This window comes from Microtus pennsylvanicus, chromosome 2, assembly GCF_037038515.1.
Source record: "Microtus pennsylvanicus isolate mMicPen1 chromosome 2, mMicPen1.hap1, whole genome shotgun sequence".
Classification (NCBI taxonomy): domain Eukaryota; kingdom Metazoa; phylum Chordata; class Mammalia; order Rodentia; family Cricetidae; genus Microtus; species Microtus pennsylvanicus.
The window spans coordinates 82140840-82149157 of NC_134580.1; the positions used below are offsets into that span (position 1 = coordinate 82140840).

Below are 8318 nucleotides of genomic sequence, written 5' to 3' on the forward strand. Positions count from 1 at the left end.
CTTCAAAGGTATATTCTTGCCAGGAGGTGGTGGCGCACGCCTTTAATCCCAGCACTTGGGAGGCAGAGGTAGGTGAATCTCTGTGAGTTCGAGGCCAGCCTGGTCTACAAGAGCTAGTTCCAGGACAACCTCTAAAGCTACAGAGAAACCCTGTCTCGAAAAACCAAAAAAAAAAAAAAGGGTATATTCTTTTGTGTTTGGATGAAATAATCTGTAGATTCCTCTTAATTTGTCAGGTTAATAATATTTCTTTGTTTAATTTTTGTCTGGATGTTCTGTCCATTGAGAAGTATGGGGTATTGAAACCTCCCACAATTAATGTATGAAGCTCAATATGTGATTTATGCTTTAGTAATGTTTCTTTATAAATATGGGTGTTCTTACATTTGGGGAATAGATGTTAAGAATTGAGATGTCATCTCGGTGAACTTTTCCATTGATGCATATGAAGTATCGGTTCCCATCTCTTTTCATTAATTTTGGTTTGAATTTTATTTTGTTAGATATTAGAATAGCTACTCCAGCTTGGTTCTTGGGGCTGTTTTCTTAGCAAATCTGTTTCCAACTGTTTATTCTGAGGTACTGTCTATCTGACATTGAGGTGTATTTCTTGTATTATGCATAAGGATGGATCTTGCTTTTTAATAAATTCCTTAGCCTGTGTCTTTTTATTGGAGAATTGAGTCCATTGACATTAGAGATATTAATGACCAGTGATTGTTAATTCCTGTTCATTTTTTTTGTTGATGATAGTGTGTGTATATGTGTTTTCCCTCTTTTGTTTTTATTTCTGGTATGAGATTATATAATTACTGTGTTTTCATGGGTGTAGTTAACTTCCTTGGGTTGGAGTTTTTCTTTTAGTACATTCTTTAGGGCTGGGTTTGTGGATAGATATTGTTTAAATTTGACTTTATCAGGTAATATCTTGTTTTCTCCACTTATGGTGACTCAACGTTTTGCAGGGTATTGGAGTCTGGGTTGGCATTTGTGGTCTCTCAGAGTCTGCAAGATATCTGCCTAGGTCCTTCTGGCTTTTAGAGTCTATATTGAAAAGCCAGGTATAATTCTAATAGGTTTGTCTTTATATGTTACTTGGCCCCTTTCCTTAGTAACTTTCAATATTCTTTGTTATGTGTTTAGTATTTTGATTAGTGGTGGGGGGTGCTTTGTTATCTGGTTTAATCTATTTGGTATTCTGTAAGCATCTTGTACTTTATATTTATGTCCTTCTTAAGGTTAGGTAATATTTCTTCTGTGATGTTGTTAAAAATATTTTCTGAACCTTAGAGCTGACATTGTTTTTTTCCTATTCCTACTATCCCTTTGCTTGATCTTTTCATAGTGTCCAAAACTTCCTGAATGTTTTGTGTCAGGAATTTTTTTAGATTTTATGTTTTCATTGACCAATGTATCATTTTCTTCTATTGTATCTTCTATGTCTGAGAATCTCTCTTCTGTCTCCTGTCTCCTCTTGGTGAAGCTTGTGTCTGCAGTTCCTGTTCACTCCAGGATTTCCTCAGTTTGTGTTTTCTTTACTGATTCGATTTCCATTTTCAGGTCTTGAACAGTTTCATTGATTTCCTTCACCTGTGTTTTTTTCCCTTAGCTTTCTCATTTGTTTGTGTTTTCCTGGGTTTCATTAAGAGATTTATTAATTTCCTTCAAATGTTTGCGTTTCCCTGGATTTCTTTTTGTGTTTTGTTTTGTTTTGTTTGTGTTTTTGGTTTTTCAATTCAGGGTTTCTCTGTGGCTTTGGAGCCTGTCCTGGAACTAGCTCTTGTAGGCCAGGCTGGTCTCGAACTCACAGAGATCTGCCTGCCTCTGCCTCCCGAGTGCTGGGATTAAAGGCGTACGCCACTACCGCCCAGCTCCCTGGATTTCTTTAGAGATTTATTTATTTCTTGTTTAAGGACCTCTATTATCTTCATAAAGTTGGTTTTAAGGTCATTTTCTTGTGCTTCAGCTGTGTTGGAATATTCAGGGCTCACTGTAGTAGGATAGGTGGCCTCTAGTGGTGACATACTGCATTGTCTGTTGTTGATTGTGTTCTTAGGTTGGCCTCTAGGTGTCTGGATTTAGGTGTCAATTTCCTAGTTTATCTTGGTGGGATTGGTGTTTCTGTCCCGGCTTTCTCTCTCCTCTCTGGCCTGACTTGCCTGTGGCTCTGGTGCCCGGAGAGTTGTTGGGGAAAGCTGGGCCATTTCTGAGGAATGTTGGAGATGTACAGGTAGGGTCTTACCTGAGGTTGATGGTACTGGCATGGCCACTGGTAGAGCAGGGGTTTTCTGTCAGAGTCGGGATATGGACTCAGCTTGATTTCTTATAGAACTGAGGGCCATCAGCCCAAGAATGGCACCACCAAGAGTGGGCTGGATCCTGCCCATCAAGCACTAATTGTGAGAATGCTTATAGCCAGATTTACGAAGGCATTTTCTTCATTGAGGTTTCCTTCTTTCAAATAATTCCAGCTTGATAGAAAACTGACCAGCACAATTAACCTCTTGTCAGCTTTCCACACATATACAACACTGTTAAGCTCTTTTCTTTCCTTTTTTTTTTATTTTTCCTCTACCCTAAGGCCACACGTTGACATCACATGACAATGTAAACATTCCTAAATTTAAAGACCCACAGTCTTTTAAAATACATTTAAAAATTCAGTCTCTTTAAAATTCAGAGTCTTGGGGTAAGGTTGAAATCTGGTGCAAGGGAAACTCCCACTAATCTACAAGGGTGACCCCAGCTAAGGCTCCTAGCAATGGTGGATAAGTAGCCTGAAGTGGCCTCCACCTGTAATCAACTGATGAAATCAAATACCCAAATCCACAGCCAAGCACACAGCCAGGCACCAAGCACGAGTTCTGGAATCATGCTGAAGAGAGAGAGAGGAATGATTGCACAAGCTAGGAATAATTGTGCCAAGGTCATCACAAAGGAACCCATAGAAACAACTTACCTGTGCTCATTGGAGCTCACAGAGTCTGGAACAACCGTTAGGCAACCTGCATGGAAGTGACCCAGGCCCACACTATGTGTGACAGTTGTGTAGCTTTATCTACTTGTGGGCCTCCTGGTGCTGGAAGTCTGGCCTGTACACAATGCTTTGCTGACTTCAAGGAGCCTAATCCTCATACGGCGTTGCCTTGCACAGCCTTCATACAAGGGGGAACTTAGTCCTACCTCAACTTGATATGCCATGCTTCATTGACACCCATGGGAGGCCTGTCACCCTTTCTACAGAAACAGAGGAGGAGTAGATTAAGGAGTGGAGTTGGGTGAGGTAACGGGAGGAGAAGATGGTGGGGAAACTTTGGTCTGGATATAAAATAAATGAATACCTTTAATTAACAGTAAAAATTAAAAAATTATAAGTCTTTTAAAAATCAAAATCTCTCAACTGTGGTTTTTTGTGAAATCAAAATTAAATTAAATTTTTTTTCTTCAAGTGGGAGAACAGGGCACAACCACACTCTGGACAGAGCAAAACCATATCCAGAAAGTTGACACTTCTGGGGTTCACTCATGATCTTCTGGACTCCTTCATGGGCTTGGTCTCTTCTCTGGCTCTGCCCTCTGCAGCAAACACATCTTGTCTTCTCTGCTCAGGCTGGCTCCAATCCACTTCTGATGCTGTTTTTGGTGGTCAGCCCATGGTGCCGGCATCTTCAAAATCCAGGGGCTTTCTGCTGCAACTGGGCTGTACTTTCATCCCTAGGCTCTCCTGGGCTCTCTTCAGGGACTCTAACCCTGCCACACAGTGACAAAGGGAAACTGCTCTCTATGACCAATGCACACCTTCAAAAACAGCACTGCCTGGGCGAATCTTATACTGCCAAGTTCAGTTGCCAGGACAAGGTACAACCTTGTCATGTCAGGAAAACTTTCCACAAGAGTTCACCTCAAGGATGCTGGTTTCTTCTTACCCAGCACTAATTTCTCAGCCCCAGCTGAGCAGCATCAACTGTTCCATAGAAGAAAAGTTTTTATTTTGGTGTTCTGGTATCTTGTTAATTACAGCTGAGTCTTTAGTCCCAGCTAATTAGCTAACTTCAGAATCTTAATTCAATACAGTGAATGCCCTTGATAAACGTCCCTCTGAGACTTCACATGCCAGGCCTCTGTGGTCTGCTGTACTTTCAACATGCATCTTGTCCAAGCTCCTACAGAAGAGCTCACTGTGTGTTAACACTCAGTGGCTTTGTAGCCTAAGGTTCCAAAATCTTTCTACAATCCTCCTCAAAAACTACCTGTTCAAGTCTGTCGCAGCCATACCTCATAATCCTGGTACAATTTCTATCCTATTAGGGTTTCTATTGCTGTAATGAAACACCATAACCTAAAAGCAAGTTGGGAAGGAAAGGGTTTATTTAGTTTATACTTCCATTATTGAAAAAAGCCAGGACAGGAACTCAAGGAGCCCAGGAACCTGGAGGCACAAGCTTATGAAGAAGCTTACTGTCTTTCTCCTCCTGGCTCGCTTTCTTATGGAATCCAGAATCTCCAGCCCAATAATGGCACCAGGGACAATGGGCTGAACCCTTCTTCATCAATCACTAACTCAGAAAAATGCCTATATCCAGATCTTATGGAGGCGTTTTCCCCACTGAGTTTCTCTCCTTTAGATAACTCTAGCTCGTGTCATGTTGACACAAATGTAGTTAGCATGAGTTATAAGGAGACTCTGCACCAACTTTGAGTGTTGATGAATCAGAACTAATTTTAACAAGGCTTGAAAACAGAGAAGTAAAGGAAGTAACTTCAAGGTGAGTATCATTAAAAATGAGTAAAAAGCCAAAGTGAGCATTTGTTGAATGAAATCCAGTATTTGATAAACATGGAAAACCCAACGAGAATACTATAAATGGACGTGTCAGTGAAAAACCATTTGGAGAGCACATCAGACAACTAAGGAAATCAAATCTTGGATGAGAAATGGCAGGAAAGGAGCAGCAATCCATCAAAATAGATTTAATATTTGTACTGTCCTTGTGTTAATTTTAATCACCATGGAGCAAATACTTAGGATAAAGACTTACTTAACAAGGAAACTAAGTCAAATTATAGCTAATGCTAAATCCAAAGCCCTATGATCTGCTTTAAGGTGAGTAGTTTTCTAAAAACTGCAGTGTTCACAGAATCTTCTAACTCAAAGGAAGCTTATTTCTTCTCTGATGCAGGTGCTGGGTTTGCCAACTTTCCTTCTTGGCAGTTCCTCCTTTTGTACTCTATTCAGGGGTTCTCAATCTTCCAAATGATCTGACCCATTAATACAGTTCCTCATGTTGCTGTGACTCCCAACCATAAAATTATTTCATTGCTACTTTGTAACTGCAATTTCGCTACTGTTAGGATGTAAATATCTGATATGTGACCTCTGTAGAGTTGAGACCCATGGTTTGAGACTGCTGTTCCATTACTCCTGTATGACACCTCAGTTTCCTTGATTCCATTCCAAATGAGAAGTCACACCCTCCTGAGAGACCTGTACTGGACATGGCTCCTGTGCCTCAGGGCCGTGTTCAGCTCTGTACATCTTTCTTTAAACTGACACACTGGTGTCATCAGACAACCCAATCCTCCCATTCTTCTACAAGCTTTCAATCATTCTGCTGATATATTTAAAGTTTTAATAATTTTGATACCTTCTCCTTATTTATTTTCCTATCCCTATGTGTGCATTCTGTTTCCTGTCTTTCTATAAATGCTACTTCTGTGATTATACATTTATATCTCTCTCAAAAACTACTCAACACTTGTTAAAAATGAAAACGTCATAAATTTTGTTTGATTTTATTTGAAATATAGTTTGATTTTATTTGTGATAATAGAATAGGGTAGCACCTTACTTTAAAGTTGAATGATTGGTCTGATGATCTAAATGGAGAACGTTAGCTTCATGATGAGAAAAATTCCGATTAAAATACAACTCAAAGGAAAAGGCAAATTTGGGAAGAGGATGCTTTTCATTACATTCGCTTTATTTTTTTCTTTCCTTCTCCTTGCTTTTGTTTGGTTTTGCTTAAACTCAACTGTTTAGAAATGGAGTTTGACCATGAAGGCTCCTTTAGCACTCTGAGCCCTCTCTGGTCTGGTCTGTGCTGCTGGGAACTCATCTGAAGCAATGGCTTCCCTTGAAAGTCATTCAGTGGAGTTTTATATTGAGTCAACAGTTCTTCATATTAAAGTTTGTCTTTTCAAAAAAATGATGCAGTTTCAGTCTTACTGGTCTTTGAGGAAGCAGATTAGTAAATAAATGATTGATAAACTGAAGGGGTAGAAAATAAATGATCAGAATAGTAAAAAAATCAGAGGAAGTAGAAACTATAAGAATTAAATTTGAAAACAATCTCAAGATTGGAAAAATAAATAGGTAAAAAAATCACGTACCGATTTTTACAAGTTTATCATTATTGCATTCATCATTATACCCATGCAGTATTATTGGTGAGGAATGACATGCACAAACTTTAATTTTTTAGTACATATGTTTTTATTAAGATAGATGGTTCTATTTCATGTGTATGAGTGATTTGCTTGCAAGTATGCATGTATACCAATGAATGTTGTCTTTAGCAGAGGCCAGAAGTGGCAATTTGACTCATTTAAACTGGAATTACAGACAGTTGTGAACCTTCATGTGGGCTCTGGGAACCAATTCTTGGTCCTATGTAAAAACACTGACTGATCTAAACTATTGAGCAATCTCTCTAGTCCATCATGTCTCTTACAGAAACTATTTATTAGTTGGTATTTTACTTTTGGGGAAAGCAAGTGAAGGCATATCAAATTTTGGTACACAAAACATTCTGGATAAATACAACACAGTCAATGTAGCAATATCCATCTGAAATTCTAATATAATTTGTGTGCTTTATATTAAGAAATTTTATTGTAATTAATAAACTGACTACATTGTCTTCTCATTGCCACCTTCATCTCTTTATTCCTAAGTGTATAGATCACTGAGTTTAGAGAAGGGGTAATAACTGCATCAAAGAGAGCAAGAAATTTATCTAGATGTGATGTTGGAAATGGCCACACGTAGAAGAAGATTATTGGTCCAAAGAACAAAATGACCACCATGACATGAGCTGACAGAGTGGAGAGGGCCTTAGATAAACTACCCAAAGATTTCTTTTGAACAGTCATCAAAATAAACACATAGGAGATGATCAGAATTAAAAAGGAGGCCACAGAAATGAACCCACTATTGGCAGTAACCATGAACCCCGAGGTGTATGTGTCCATACAAGCCAGTTTAATAAACCGAGGGAGGTCACAGAAAAAGCTGTCTAGTTCATTAGGGCCACAGAAGGGTAAGTCTATGACAAAAATCAACTGAGTCACTGAGTGAATGAAGCCAGTAATCCAGGAAGCAACTAAAACCAAAACACACTTTTTTGGACTCATGATAGTCAAGTAGTGCAGGGGCTTACAAAAGCCATGGCTATGAGCAGCAACATCTCAGTGCCTCCAACTGCATGGATTAGGAAGATCTGAGTGATACAGCCCCCAAAAGAGATGGTTTTGTGCCTTCTGAAAAGGTCGTAAATCATTTTTGGTGCTGTGGAGGAGCTAAATATCAAGTCGAGAAAGGAAAGATTGGCTAAGAGGAAGTACATAGGGGACTGTAAATGGGGGTCTAAAGTCACAGTTAGCACAATGAGAAAATTCCCCAACAGACTTGCCACGTAGAATATACAGGAAAAGAGGAAGAGGAAGAGCTGGGTTGTCCATAAGTTGGAGAGTCCCAGGAAGACAATTTCAGATACTACAGAGCAGTTTGCTTCACCCATTGACTCTTTTGGCTGTGACAACTCTCATGTCATCTGAAACAGGAGAGCAAGGAGAAACTCTGGTTTAGAACGAGCAATGCTCAACTGACAAAGTCACATGAATGATTAATATGCCGTTGGAGATAGTTTAAGTAAAAGCTTGGAGAATTCTGAGCACAGGAGAAATAGCCTCCTCCATTTAAGAATTCCCCAGTTGTTGACTCAATATGAAGTGGTCAGCCCTGAAATTATATACTTGCAAGTAACATTATATGTACTGAGCAGATTATACTTATGTATTTATGAGTATATGTATGTAGAATCAATGAAAGGAAAGATGTCATGAGCTTGAAACAAAGCAAGGGGCAAATACATGGATACAATCAGAGGGAGGTAAGTGACATAATTATAATTTCAAAATATAAAAAAATAAGATGTGCTTCTTCCAGGTCAAATAAATGCAATTAATATTCCTGACATAGACCATTGTTAAAAAAAAGTACTAAACTAATTAACTCTTTCACTTACTTGGATAACATA

The 8318-nt window shown here is 39.0% G+C and overlaps 1 pseudogene; it reads right to left on the reverse strand.

The window, feature by feature from the left end:
- Positions 1-6879: 6879 nt before the first annotated feature.
- LOC142844920 (olfactory receptor 4F6-like) lies at positions 6880-7799 on the reverse strand (annotated as a pseudogene).
- Between the last annotated feature and the right edge of the window lie 519 nt (positions 7800-8318).